This window comes from Mesoplodon densirostris, chromosome 1, assembly GCF_025265405.1.
Source record: "Mesoplodon densirostris isolate mMesDen1 chromosome 1, mMesDen1 primary haplotype, whole genome shotgun sequence".
Classification (NCBI taxonomy): Eukaryota; Metazoa; Chordata; class Mammalia; order Artiodactyla; family Ziphiidae; genus Mesoplodon; species Mesoplodon densirostris.
The window spans coordinates 58,865,125-58,881,046 of record NC_082661.1 but is presented as its reverse complement, the minus strand read 5'-3'; the positions used below and the strand labels follow the sequence as shown (position 1 = coordinate 58,881,046).

Below are 15,922 nucleotides of genomic sequence, written 5' to 3'. Positions count from 1 at the left end.
ATCCAGCCCCTTAACTTTATAAATGCACATTTAAATACAGAGTCTTAAATTTAGTGGTTGTAAAGCAAAACCTATTGGGCACATCAGTGGCAGAACTGGACCTTGATTCCTAGTGCAGCACTTTGCCAAATGCCTGTTGCAATGTCCTGTCACAATCAATAAGCATCCTCATCCTCACTGCATTCATATTTTAATAAGCTTCTGACCCCACCTCAGGAGCAGGTGGGGATGCTGAAGGAGGACCACCAACTAGAAGGAGCCCCTGAGTCACATAATAATACCTGACATCTGATGGCTGGCTCTTTGTAGTAAGCAAAGTTATTTTCCCTTTCATTACTATAGCTAAACATCATGATTACTCTGTGTACAGGTAACATCGCCCTGTTTTTATAGATGAGGAAAATCACTGTTGGAAGGAATGTTGCAACTCATGAAGGACATATAAATAAGAAGCTATAGAGTCAGGACTTAAACCCAAGTTTACTGACTGTAAAGTGTAGAAGTGACAGCTGATTACCTGAGAACAAAAGAAGGGACATAAAGTTGAAAAGGAGCTTGAGCATATTACAGCAAATAATAATAACAATAAAAGAATCAGGGACCAAATTCTGATCTTTAATAGTTAGGAAAAAAGCTGTCTTCATTTTATGCCATTTCAGAAGGTAGCATGCAGGTGATACGTTTCTAAAAGATTCTTAATTTAAAATGTTACATTTATAACATCTACTGTAAAGGAATAAACATTTGGAAATTTTATTTATGCAAAATATAATGCCCGATTCATAAGATGTTACTGTGTTGTATGTTGCTTTGGTAGAGGGTATATAAATGGGATTCGTTATCCTGGGAGTTAAAAACAATTTGCGTAAGTTTAGAGATAATAAATTTTGGGTGATATATTAGGGAAATGTTTTCAAGCTAACATCAGTGATGGCAGCAATATTCTGCCACAAAACATTTATCCATCATGGCCATGTTTAAAACAGAGTACTAGGAAAACTGAGCAGTGATCTAGGTTTTGTTATGCTTCTCCTAGGTTTAAGCTAGTTTCTTAGTTCAGAGAAAGTTAAACTGTGTAGTCCAAATGTCAGCTGGACATTTATTGTGTGACTAGGATAAGTTAGTAAAACATTCCATGCCTGAGTGCTCCCATATGTTCAATGCCATAGAAATGAGCATAAAATTGTACCCAGTATTGTAGCATAGAGTGATTAAATAAGGTACTTGTACCCGGCACATAGTAAACACTCAATCACAGTGTTACTGTTATTATTTGTATTAGTATTAGTATTAATTACAGAAACATCTGGTGTCACCCTTCACATGATAAAGCAGAATGGTGCCTGGAACCCCTCATTCTAGGAAATTATTCAGTAGCTCTAGATTTTTGGTTTTTGCTGGGTCTGTTTCTCAATTCTGACACTGGAAAATGTGTTTGACCTCTCCAAGCTTCCATTTGAAAATTTCTAACTAAGGATAAAATTTGTTTCAATTTCATAAAATTGTTTTGAGAGATTGCTTCAATTACTTACTGACATACAATATTGATATACTGTATCAATCTATCAACTGATCAATATATTGATATAGTATTGATCAATAAAGGACCACAATTATGATTACAAATAGTTATTGCATACTTCCTAGTGAGGCTTTGTTCTAGAACCTTCAGGAGTGAGGGTTCTGATACTACACTTCTTGAGTGTGAATCTCTTTTCTGACTCTTGTTAACTGTATGACCTTGGGCACGGTGCTTAGTCAGTCTATGCCTCAGTTTCTTCATCCATGAAAGGGGCATAAAAATAGGACTCGACAAAGAACTGTCAAGAGGTTGAAATGAAATAATGTGTTAAAATCGTGTAAAAATAGAGCCTGGCACGTAGTGTTTAAAATATTATTATCATTTAATTATTTAAAAGTCCTTCAGGGTGAGTATTATTTTGCCCATTTTAGATGGCTAAATCGAGGTACAAGGCAATTGAAAAAGGGTAATTCCATCAGTTGTCAAAGCCCTTGCCCTAAAAATTGCACTCAGTTGTTTCTTTTTGCAGAGACTCAACGCTGACCAATTATTGTTCATGGAATCCACTGGAAACCACAGCTCCCTTTGGAACCTTTTATACTCTTCTGTTTGGTGTTGACACTAGAATAAGGACCATTTTTTTTGGAATGAAATTCGAGGCAATAACCTAGGTTTATTGCCTGTCATTTCCTCCCACACACCTTATGATCTAATATCTGGGACAATTCTCTATTCTCTGAACAAAGCCTGCATTGTCAACTTAAATCCTTCTGCTTATAATATTCAGAGAACACTACAAGGTAATAGTTGGAACTGTTGTTCTACCCAAAGTCTCAAATGAGAGTGTTTTGCAAAGAGGTGAATAAGGTTTCCCCTGTCAGCACATCTCCAGAACTTGTTTTTCTGGTTTTTTGTTTTTTGTTTTTCTGAAAGCTTGCAAGCAAAGAGAGGTCAGTGTTTCTGTAAAACAAACTTTGCCCATCACACTTGCTGTTCTATATCCCCTGGCAAGAAGGCAATTTGAAACTAAGAAAGTTAAGCTTTAACCTTGCAATCTAAGCAGATAACATAACAATGGTCTATATTTTATAGACCTGGTGGAGTGTAAAATTGAGTACGCTTGAAGTGTTAGGCTCCCATTTAGTGTCTTAAAGGAAACCAGCAGAAGCCAACATTGCCTGGACTCATGTTTAGCCCAAATATTACTTCTAGGTCAATGCAAATGGAAAATAGGTATTTATGACTCCTATTAGAAACTGCATGAGGGACGGACGGATCATGAAATCATTCATTAAAAAAGACAAAAAGAGATTTTTGTTTATCTAAACTTTTATGTAGCTTCTTATAAGTAGTCATCACTCTATCTCTTCTGTTCCAAATTAACAGTAAGGAAAATAGTGGAAAAATCAAGTGGGAAGCAAAATATTTCATCATATAGGTAACTTGACAAAAATACATCAAGCAACAATAAAGCTTTATTCAAGCATGGCTTGCGTTCTTCAGACACTTTAAGCCAATATGTCTGAAATAAACCTATCATCATCTTTTCTTAACCCACTTTCATGACTTTCTCTCTTTCTTATCTTGCTTACTGTCACCATTATTCTTTTGGCAGAATTGTGTTTTCCTTTTGCTATTTTTCACTTAATACCATCAATTGTTTCCCAGTATTTCCAGTTACACTTTCACCATGTGTTTCAAATCCATCCTTTCCCTCCTACCACTGTTACTTTATATGTAGGCCTTTTTCCTCTCCTGTAGGTCTAGCATCACTTAAGCTCTGGCATCACTCTGTCCAAGGTCAAATCCTTGCTTTGACACTTGGTAATTGTGAGATCTTGGGTTAGTGATTTAATTTTTTTGTTTAGTTCTCTTGTCTAAGTGGGGATTATAATTGTGCTTTCCTCATAGGTTTGTAGGACATACTTACAATACTTGTTCAGGCTTAGAATAGTGCTGTGCCCAGTAAGAGTTAGCTGTTTATATTATTTCTTGCATACGATTTTTAAGCAGTTTCCCAACTGATCTTCCTGTTTTCTTTTTTCTCTTCCCTCAACAATTTACCTGTTTTCTGATTTATTTTTGTGTCATTTTCTCACTCCAAGGTTTGGTTGGCTCCTTGATTCAGAAACTAATACCCAACTAGCTCTTGGTGACAGTTTTGAGAACTTGTCTCTGTCTTGTCTTCAAATGTTTCTTTTGATCCTTTGCTACTCTTTTCTCTGATTTCAAGTTCACCAGCAACCCTTCTAAAGTTGGATTTGTGTCCAGCTCCTCTGACTATGGGCTGGCTTTAACCATCTTACAACCTTTTCCAGGCAAAGAATCATGCCCCATCATGATCTAGCAATCCCACTTCTGGGTGTATATCCAAAGGAAATGAAAACAGGATCTTAAAGAGCTATTAGCACTCCCATGTTCAATGCAGCACTATTCACAATAGCCAACACATGGAAACAGCTTAAGGGTCCATCAATGGATGAATGGATAAAGAAGATGCGGTGTATATATACTCAATGAAATATTCTTCGGCCATAAGAAAAAAGGAAATCCTGCCATTTGTGACAATATGGATGGACTTTGAGGGCATTATACTGAGTGAAATGAGCCAGACAGAGAAAAACACTGCGTGGTACAACTAATATATGGAATATTTGAAAAAGTCAAACTCATAGAAACAGGAGAAAGGTGGTTGCCAGGGTCTGGGGGTGGGGGAAATAGGGAGAGGTTGGTAAAAAGGTACAAACTTTCAGCTCTAAGATGAATAAGGTCTGAGGATCTAATGTAAAACATGTTGATTATGGTTGATAACACTGTATTGTATAATTGAAATTTTCTGAGAAAGTAAAACCTATTCTCACCAAAAAGAAGATAAATGTGTAAGGTGATGGATGTGCTGATTAATTAAATGGGGGGACTCCTCTCACAACATATATGAATATCAAATCACTACGATGTACACTTTAAATATCTTGCAATTTTAGATGTTCAATTATAACTCAATCAAGCTGAAATTTAAATATAAATAAATAAAAAACTTGGCTGACTCAACATTTCCTCCCTTTACTGCAGATTGAAGTCCAGCCTTGTGTTGGCTATAAGGAACTTCAAACTCTGGTCCCAGCTCACCTTTTCTGGCTGCCTCTCTTCCCTGTTTCTCATTCCTCTGACTATCTTACCCTTGATCTTTTCAATACTAGAATTTTCCCCTTGCTTTTTCTCCCTCCAGTGAAATAGTTCTTCTCCCAAGAGCCCTGCTGAAATATTACCTCTTTGTGAAATGCACTTGGGGGAGATTCAGTCTCATCTCTGTGGTTGTAACCATCATGATCATCACAAGTAGTGGGAGAGTAACAGTATTAGCAGCCAGCATTTATTTTGACCACTTAACTAGCCAGTCACTGTTGTAAACACTTCATGTGCTCATTTAATCTTTTGATCAAATGTGTAATATTTACTATTATTACCTCCACCTTGAAGATGGGAATATGAAACTCAGAAAGGGTAAGCAACCTTCTTAAGATTTCTATAGCAAGTCAGTCATTGAACCAAGATTTTAACCAAATAAGCTGGTCCCAGTGTTATCACTCTTAACTTCTTGACTCTAATACCTCCCTAGTATTGCCTCTCACAGCATTTTAATTGTATTCATTGCATCTGAATGATTTTTATACATGTTTGTTTATTTCCATATAATGTCAGCCTTCAGACAGGGATTTAGAGTGTTCCCCTGTTCCTGGCACTATTACTTTTCAAATAGTTAGTGCTCCATAAATGTCTACCACATCATAATGAAATTTACTAAACCTGAAAACAGGAAACAGCTGCCCTGGGACTCCTGCCTCCAGCTTTCCTGTACTAAGACTCATTCATGATTTAATGAAGACTCCCAGTTGATCAATGATGAACCAGAATAAAGAATACAGGGACATCCCTGGTGGCACAGAGGTTAAGAATCTGCCTGCCAATGCAGGGGACACAGGTTCGATCCCTGGTCTGGGAAGATCCCACATCTGCAGAGCAACTAAGTCCCTGTGCCACAACTACTGAGCCTGTACTCTAGAGCCCACGAGTCACAACTACTGAGCCTGTGTGTCACAACTACTGAAGCTCGTGCGCCTAGAGCCTGTGCTCTGCAACAAGAGAAGCCACAGCAATGAGAAGCCCGCACACTGCAACAAAGAGTAACCCCCACTCGCCACAACTAGAGAAAGCCCACACACAGCATCGAAGACCCAATGCAGCCAAAAATAAATAAATAAATAATATAATATAATAAAAATAAAAATGAAAGAAAAAAGAATGCATACCTTTCTATTTGTCACTAAATACCTATGTAACTTTGGACAAGCCACTTAATCTCTCCATTTTTTAGTTTGTTAAATGGAAACTTTAACCCCTAGGATCTTTCATTCTCCCAGGAGAATGTGAATGAAATGTGAGGATGAAATGAGACACTCAAGAGTAAGAATTCTAAGACTTGTAAAAGACCATGCAAAAGGAAGGGACAAACATTCTAATTATTATAAGTAAATGATGGTGTCAATGAATATTAAATCTGGGTTTAATGGAGTCTCTAACTTTTCCCACTTCCTGTTTCTCATGGGTAATGAAGTGCCACAAAAGGAGGAAATTCCATGCTAGCTTTGAGACATCCACCATTTGTCACAGGTAGAAGTAAGAAATGTCATCTCACTGGCTCCCACAGTGCAAGATATGGAAGGAGACTTGAGACACAATCTGTGCTTCTCATTTGTAGATGGTGAGACTGAGGTCCAGAGAGGGGAAACAACTCATTCAAGGGGTTACCACATCTTTTTGGACAATATGGGCTGCATGAGGGTGTCCTATGTAGAGTAGATAATTGGAAAAAAAGACCGTCTTGGGTTTTTTTTTCCCCTAAAACTGACCAAAACAATGAACATAACTAGAGATCTGGTAAAGTACAAAGACACTGGAGCTCCATTTCTGGAGTCAACCCCTCTCTCTTCTGCCACACTCTTTACTGATGATGTGATTCAAGTGAGTTAATTAACCTCTCATCCCTCAGTTTCCTAGTCTGTAAAATTGAAATAGTGAAGTGTCCATCTTAAAGGAGTAATTTGAGGATATAATGAGTTAAACTGTGCAAAACTCTTTGAACTGTATCAACTACAGAGTAAGTGCTAGATGCTTGTTAACTAAATAAAACCATCTGAGAATTTGAAAATAGCATTTTTGGAACTCATACATATGATGAAATTGAGGGACTATGCTTTCTACTTGCAAATTATGTTTATAAACCTTCACAGCTTATGCTTCTGTTCCTCCAAAGATTTTCCTCACTACATGCCCAGGTCAGAGTTTTTAGCAAAGTCACCAAGGAGTTAGCATGAGATTGATTAATTGTCAGAAGGTTAAACTTCTTTTCCAATTTCCTGGAGGTTACTATTGTATTTTTAATTGGCAGAATGTTGTCAGTTCGTCACTTTTTGAAAACAAATTCTCCAACAGTCAAATGCTGATGGTTTCTCTGCCAAAAAAGGCATCTAAAACTTTCCACGATCAATACGCTACCAGGAAAATCAAAACACACTGAAATGTTATGCTGTATTTGTTACCAAAGATCTGAAGTCAAGTTAGGAACTTATGTTTTGCAATTACACAAGGCAAAAGCTGATGGTGGCTTATCAGGCAGAAAACACAAAGCCCACTTAAATGGGGCAAATAGTCCCTTCATTAAACTCCCCTCCATTGCCCCATTTAAGCCTCACAATAACCTTGTCACATTTGCCCTCCTATGTCTGCTCAAACCAACAACAAAAACCCCTGGATGAAGATTTAATTTAGTGAATCAATTCTTTCGATTGAATGTGGGCACTGAGATTGTATTGGGTAGAAGTTATTATGAAGTAAATTTAAATGAAAACATGAATATAAATACACATATAGTCAAGTGTTCAATATTTTATCTTTTGCATTAGTTCCTGATTGTTACCTAGTAACCTTTTTATCACCATAATGTCCTTTGAATAAACAGGGAAATGATTACTTTAGAAAAAAGTAACTGGGGCACAGAGAGATAAAGTGAATGAGTTGGAATTATCCAATGAGGAGATACAACTACAGATTTGACATCATTTATTTTTCAAAGAAAAAGTACCTGTGCTCATGTAGAGTACAGTAGCTAGAGGTTTCTTTTCTTTTTTTTAACTGAAGTACAGTTGAGCTACAATATCATTTTAGTTTCAGGTGTACTATAGAGTGATTTGATATTTTTATAGATTATATTCCATATAAGTTATTATAAAATATTGGCTATATTCCCTGTGTTGTACATTACATCTTTGTATATTATTTATTTTAAACCTAGAGCTTGTATCTTTTAATCCCTTTCCCTTATCGTGCCCTACCCCTCTCCCCACTGGTAACTCCTAGTTTGTTCTCTATATCTGTGTCTGCTTCTGTTTTGTTGTATTTATTCATTTGTTTTAATGTTTAGATTCCACATATAAGTGAAAACATATAGTATTTTTCTTTCTCTGTCTGACTTATTTCACTAAACATAATATCCTCCAAGTCCATCCTTGTGTTGCAGATGGCAAAATTTCATTCTTTTTTTGATGGCTGAAAAATATTCCTATATATACATATATGTATCTATATAACATACATATATATTATATTACAATATGTATTACATATATATTATATTACATTATATATTACACACATATATATTACATTTTCTTTATCCATTCCTCTGTTAATGGACACTGAGTTTGCTTCCGTGTCTTGGTTATTGTAAATAGTGCTGCTATGAACACTGGGGTGCATATATCTTTTCGAATTAGAGTTTTAATTTACTTCGGATATACACCCAGGAGTGGAATTGGTGGATCATATGGTAGTTCTATTTTTAGTTTTTCAAGCTTTTCATGAAATAGCTAGTTAGATTCATTAATTCTACAATTATCTACTCAATATCAACATACACCTATAAGCCAGTTGTCAGGTTCCAAGATGTCATGAAATTGGGAACAATTCTTACCAAAAGAGCAATGTGACTCACTGTGAGAATTGCCACTGATTTTGTAGGTCCCCAACTCTGGCTTTCAAGATGTGGAATATCTGGAAAACATCTTCATGTGGCCTGTTGAGCCACCTTCAATCCTTCTACATTCTGCTGTGGGTCTGGGAGGCTGAATATGAATATGAATATGAATAACATTATCTGAACTCCCTGTCCTCTGGCTTCCCACTGGGCTCCCTCTTTGCTGGGGATTGGATTGATATTAGCTGCATTCCTCTTCCAAAGGCCAGAGTCCTCTTGCAAAGCCTCTCTGATAGTTAGAGCGATAGCTATGGCTTTTCTCATCTTCCAGTAACCATTGGTCTAAAAATGATTATGCTCACTCTTGCTAGCACTGGGTGCTTCAGCAGTCTCACTGGGTCCAGAAACCCTGCCCACATCTTTGCAAATAGTCCCTTCATTAAACTCCCCTCCATTGCCCCATTTAAGTGGGCTTTGTGTTTTCTGCCTGGACCCTGACTGATACCAAACCACGGAATTTCAGTGTTGGAAAGTACTGGACTAGGAGTGAAGCTTCTCTTCCTGATTTTTTTAATAGCTCACTGATTTTAAGCAAATTGGTTTCCTTATCTAGATCTCAGTTTCCTCACATATAAAATAAGCTATATTATCATACTAATAGGCTATTATTATTATAAAAATAGGCTATGTTACTTACAATGTTTAAAGTATGATGAACATATCCTTAGACAGTATCTGGTCCAATGGACCCTCCCATGTGCCAATCCCATGAAACTGTCCTTCACTCCCTCCTTGAATTTTTCCATTAAGGCTTCATCCACTGATGTGACTGTCTCATGCACTTATTCAATAAGTATATCTGTACCACAGGACTAAGGGGCTTTTGGGTTTTATTCCAACTTCTCAGTTGTGTGATTCTGCACAAATCATTACAATCTTTTCACACCATGTTGTCTCAGCTGTGAAATGGGGAGGTAAGGCCTAGCTTTCTGGAGGCAGAGGGCCAGACCTAATGCTTTCCCCTGTTTCTTAACAATTTTAAGATTTGTGATTTATATAATGAAAAAGAGCTACAATTATATGCCTAAAGGGGCTTCCTCAATCAATATCAGAGCTCAGTCTGATAAAGTGATGAAGACAGCAGGCTCTGGAGTTGGGGTCTCAGTTCTGTCGATATGGAAAGTTGTTTCACTTCTCTGTGCCTCAGTTTTCTCAGCCATTGTATGGGGAAAATAGTACATCTGCCTCAGAAGGTGGTTGGGAGTATCAACTGAGTTAATACTTGTCATATATGCATACTCATGACATTTCATTTACTAAGTTCTTTGCATGAATCAACTTTTTAATCCCCACAGAAACCCATTTTTCTGATGATCACAATGGTCTTTTTCTGTACCATGAATAAACTATGTGACTTTTCTCCTTAGAACCTTTGCAGTTGCTGTTACCTCTTCCTTGGACCTCTCCAGACCCTCTCATGACCAGCCTTCTCTGGTTTTAGGGTCTCAAATGTCACCTCATCAATGAAGCAAAGTATCTCCTCTACCTGTATTCAGTTTCCATTATATTACTATAGGTTTACTGCCTTCATAATACTCATCAATTCCTGAGATTATCTTGGTTTTCAGGTTTATCATCTCTCTTCCCATATAAGCTCCATGAAGGCAGTAAACTGATACACCCTATTTCCCACTATAAAGCCAGTGCCTAGAATCGTGCCTGCCACATATAGTCCCTCAAATATATTGTGGGATGAATGAGTAAATAAGAGAATTAGGATGCAGAGGATTTAGGTAAATAATTGCAGGCATTTTGTTTAGTAGGAGGCACAATAAGAATTCAAATGTATGAATGACACTAAACTGAGGCTGCCACCATTTGCCTTTTTCAGTAGTTCTTGGAAGAGGTAATGAGGATTTGCTTGACAGTCCTAGGACAAGAGATAGAAAGGAGAAGTTAATTTAATAGATATTTCAGGGAGAAACTGACCAGAGTTTAGTGACCCGTAAGATGGTGGGGGGCAGGCAGAAAGCAGAGGAACGATGGATGAATCTAACTTCAGCAACTGGGCAGCTAGTGATGCCAATGAATAAATGATGGTGATAAGGCCATCACATCTGGTGGATGGTCTTGTCTGCGTCCTGGCTTGGGTGTTCAAAGAGCAGTGGGCAACTGGCCAGCTCAGGGGACAGGGGCAAAAATCTTAAACAGCTAATCCTTAACTCTTGGTCCAGGTGTCACCAGCCTGAGTTCTTATTCATTTCTCACTCTTGGTTGGGAGTTATTTGAGTCAGGGAGAAGACATTCTAAGTTCTAAATTAACTCTTACTAGATCACATCTATCACTTCTGACCAACAAATAGCCAGGCTGCCCCACGGCAGGCCATTGCGAGCGTCTGTCACCTCCTTCCTAAAGCCTTGTTTGTTGTTCCCCAATATCTTTCCAAGGCAGTTGGACTTTTGTATTTGTCTGACAGTCTCCTCAAACATCAAAGTCAAGATGTGTGCTGTAACAAGAAGATCAGGGTTTATTATTTTTACCTCTTGTTAAAAGTGAGCGATACATTTGATTTCCAAAAAAATGTAATAATGTCTATTGTTTTTCATGCAGAAAACCTTTGTCATGTGCTACTTCTTTTAATGCTTTCATTTGAGGCACAAGAAGCAGAACTAATATTTCAAGTCTGCATTTAATAAATGGCTAAAAAATACATACAGATTCCAGATATTGAGGATATTAAAAACACTCAAGAAGTAATAATGTGTGATGTGTTTAAATATTTGAAATACCAACTCAAAAAACAATTTTCTAATATATATGGGGAAGCTTGCATTCACTTAAATTAATTCTTTCATCCAATAATTTCAAATCTGGGAGAAAATAATCTAAAAGACATACATAGTTATATACACAGAGATATTTATTTCAGTGCTATTTATATTATGGGGAAAAAAGAGAAAAAGGGAAAAAATCTAAATATTCAAAAGCCAGGGAATGTGGTCAAATACAACATACTGTAACTATACAATGGAATATTATGTTTGCCATTAAAATGATATTTACATTTTAATAACAAGGTTAATACTTATGAAGGTATGCAATGTAAGAAATGGATAAATATTTGGTATGGATGGGATCATTAATGCACACACGGATGAAAAAATGATGTTACCTATTATTTGTAGTTACTTCAAAGTACAGGAGCATAGTAGGATTGTGTGTTGTGTGGTGTGAGTGTGTTATGTGCTGTGTGTTGTACTTTCCAAATTACTGCCATGAACATGAATGACTTTATTTATTAAAAACTATTTTTTTTTTACTTTTTATTTTATATTGGAGTATAGTTGATTAACACTGTTGTGTTAGTTTCAGGCATACAGCAAAGTGATTCAGTCATACATATACATGTATCTATTCTTTTTCAGGTTCTTTTCCCATTTAGGTTATTACAGAATATTGAGCAGAATTCCCTGGGCTATACAGTAGGTGCTTGCTGGCTATCTATTTTAAATATAGCCATGTGTACATGTCAGTTCCAAACTCCCAATATATCCCTCCCTCCACCCTTCCCCCTGGTAACCAAAAGTACATTCTCTAAGTCTGTGAGTCTGTTTCTATTTTGTATATAAGATATGGAAGCAACCTAAATGTCCATCGACAGATGAATGGATAAAGAAGATGAGGTACATATATACAATGGAATATTACTCAGCCATTAAAAAGAATGAAATAATGCCATGAGTGACTTTTATTAAAAAAAAAAAAAACATTCACACTCTCAACTCCAGAGCAGAAGGAGGCAGAAGCCTGTCCCTGGGAAAAAGAAGCAGAAGGGCAGGACACGGACCACTATTGTTGGAAGTTAAAGGAAGGCTGCTTTGGGCTCAGCATGAGGAAGATTACTCTGTAAAGCTGGCAATAACCAAATGGTTATTTTCTTAAAGAAGCAGGCCTGCTCCCTAGTAATGAGAGGAAGTCTTTCAGGGAACCAGATGTGAGGGAAGGCTCCCTTCAAACTCTTGGGTTCTCTGGTTTAGGGAATCCAAGTGCTCTATAACTCAGCAGAAGTTTGCTTTTTCTCTACAGAAAAGATTTTTTTTTCTTTTGTTATTTGCATAATATTGATAAATCTCACATTCCTGCCAAGAGGAATGAAAAACCCTGTCATTTCTGCCTTCCTGAAAAAAGAAAATGGAATTTAGAATGAGTATTGGCCTCTTATTAAACTAAATTTCAGCTCTCTAGCTTTGAAGCTGCATAGGATCTCGTGGAGAATATTTCTGCAGCCCCTGTGCAGGTGATTCAAGCTTGGAACTAACCCAGTCAAGCCAGACCCCACTGGAGGGCTCTCTGTGGTCCCACATGGAGATGTTTGGTCCCCATGCTTTTTCTCCTGGTGGGCTAGGGTCCTGTCTCCAACCACCTGCCTCCTGCTTCATGTTTTCACATCAGCTTTTCAGTCCTGTGCCCAACTGCTTAGGGCCTGGAACATGGTTAGGGATCTAATAAAAAAAAAAAAAAGTTTCTAATATAGCAATGGAATTAATGTGGTCTCCTTTTCAAGTAATCTACTTCGACGTGCTGGGGTTTTCTTGCGATGGGTGGATAAGAGGGAAAGTGGTGGCTAGTGGGGGAGGGAGTTTTATATCTGCGGACCTTTGGGGGGTCCACAAATCTTAGGCAACATCTAGTGTGGGTTCAAGAGCAGCCAGTTTTGTGAAATCCCATTTTTATAAAAATATTAGCTTTTAGGTCAGTCTGCTAATTTTTTAGTATCTTCTGTTATTTTCTTTTCCTTTCAAGAAATGTCCTTACCTTTTCCTCACACTTAGTTGAAAATTGCATTGCATCTTCTGTAAACACTTATTTAGAGGTGTGGCTTTCTACAATACTGATTCAGGAAGAGTGCTAGCAAGGCACAACGATTTTGTTCTTCCCTAAGTGAGCAGAGAGATCCATCTGAAAGTTACATTTTACTTGTCTGCTTTGTACAGATGACTCTGTTTTTGGTAAGTGTCTGATAAATTGGCAATTTTTATTTCAACTTGAAAGGGGAAAAGCAATGGCTCTAATAAGCAACATTCACTGACAAATAGTAGCAATAAAAATGTCTACAGCTTCAATACCGTGTAGAATTGAGGTTCTGGCATCTTTCTGAATTGTGGCCTTCCAGGCTGATGGCCTTTTATGTTTTGTTTGTGAGATAGTGTGTGTGTGTGTGCAATGAAGGAAGAAAATCAAAGCAAGGTATCTTAACTATGTATTTTTTGGTCCATAGGATTATTACTGATAAAAATAATTTTGTCCTGCCCACTTTCCCCACAGAAGATTCTAGTAGGACAAAGCTTTTTAAAGGCTGTTGTATTTACTTCCCTATCTCCCAGCACAGGAACAGGAACTGACATATAATAGATATATGTTGAATGAATAAGTGAATTAATAAAATATTATTATGATATATTAACTTTGGTCAGTGCCACTGAAATAAATTACTATGCTACTCTGGGACTTTTGACAGGACATACTGGGTTGTCTGAGGTACGTTCCATATTTTCTCTATCTGTGTTGTCGAGACTAGTGGAATTTTAGAGTGTTCACATATTTTAATCACTCATTGAGTTCATCAGTTCCTACAAAATGATGTGGCAGAAAAGAAGGAGAATAGGTGAAGATATGGGTTGTAGCCCTACACCTGGAATAGCTCACCTAGCTTCTTAATGTTTGTTACCTCACTGGCAAAGAACACTACCTTTTCTATCTGATTTTAACATGTTTGATGCTAGAAAAAAATTGTGTATGAAAGAATGTTGGTAAAAATAGGATGCTTGTAAATGTTCACTATAAATTGTATAAGATATCTTTACAAAATAGAGGGTAGCCCTTTACATATCCTCTATATTCTACTGCTTAAGAATGCCACAAAATTGGAGAAAAAGAGGATGACGGGGTGATGATTAGTCTGATGTATCAATTTGGCTAGGCTATAGTACCCAGTTCTTTAATCAAATACTAATCTATCTGTTGCTCTGAAGGTATTCTGTAGACCTGGTTACCATCTGTAATCAGATGACTTTAAGAGATTACCCTGGATAATGTGAGTGGGCTTCATCCAATCAGTTGAAAGGCTTTAAGCAAAAAGTGAGTTTTCTGGAAAAGAGAATTCTGATTCAAGACTGCAGTATCAAATTTTGCCTGAGTTTCCAGCCTATTAGACCTATGAATTTTGGACATGGCAGCTCCCACAGTCATGTGAGCCAATTCCTTAAAATAAATCCCTTTATATATATATATATGTTTGCCTGTGTATGTGTATGCACATGTGTAGGTGTATGTATATGTATACGGATGGTCCCGGACTTTGAATGGCTTGACTTACCATTTTTCAACTTTACAAATGGTGCAAAAGTGAAACGCATTCAGTAGAAGCTGTACTTCTAATTTTGATCTTTTCCCTGGGCTGGTGATATGCAATCTGGTAGATCCTCTCTCATGATGCTGGGCAGTGGCAGCAACCCATATCTCCCAGTTAGCCATTGCTCACGAGGGTAAACAACCGATATGCTTACATCTACTGTGCACCCAGACAACCATTCTGCTTTTCACTTTCAGTACTGTATTTAATAAATTACAAGAGATATTCAACACTTTATTATAAAATAAGCTTTGTGTTAGATGATTTTGCCCAACCGTAGGCTAATGGAAGTGTTCTGAGCACATTTGAGGTAAACTAGTCTAAGCTACAATGTTCAGTAGGTCAGGTGTATTAAATGCATTTCAGACTTAAAATATTTTCAACTTATGATGGGTTTGTCAGGGCGTAAGCTAAGAAAGACCTACATGTATATATGTATTGGTTTTGTTTTCCTAGAGACCCCTGATGAGACAGGGAAAGAGTGGGCAGAGAAGAAAAGTCATATTTGGTAAATGTTTTCCACTTTATAGTAGTTTTTCAAACCTAGTAACATTTCTGATGTTTGGCAGTATCTAAATTACACAACAAATACATGTATGTGAATCAGGAAACTTACGAGGCATTGCAGTTTAAAGTGCACAGCTGCTCTGCTAACAATTTAGGCAATGGGAATCCCTAGAGTTATCTGAGCTGAGTTCCTACACCTCAGATCATACTCCAATAAAGATGTTAAAAAAAAAAATCACATGGTGGATAAGTATGCAGACAATAGAACACAGCTGCCAGGAATCAAATATTAGCTACATATCAAACAAATTAGGTGATCTTGGGCTATTTGCTTAATCTCTCTAGTACTAAATTTTTGATCTGTAAAATTACAACGATAATACCTACTCTCTAAAATAAAAAACACAAAAATTTCCAAATGTTTTGAAGCCCAGACTCCTGTCACTA

The 15,922-nt window shown here is 37.1% G+C and overlaps 1 protein-coding gene across 3 annotated transcripts in view; it reads right to left on the bottom strand.

Annotated features, from left to right (window-relative positions):
* KCNIP4 (potassium voltage-gated channel interacting protein 4) overlaps positions 1–15,922 on the bottom strand; it is a 224,944-nt gene that overhangs the window by 108,930 nt on the left and 100,092 nt on the right. The window lies entirely within an intron of this gene.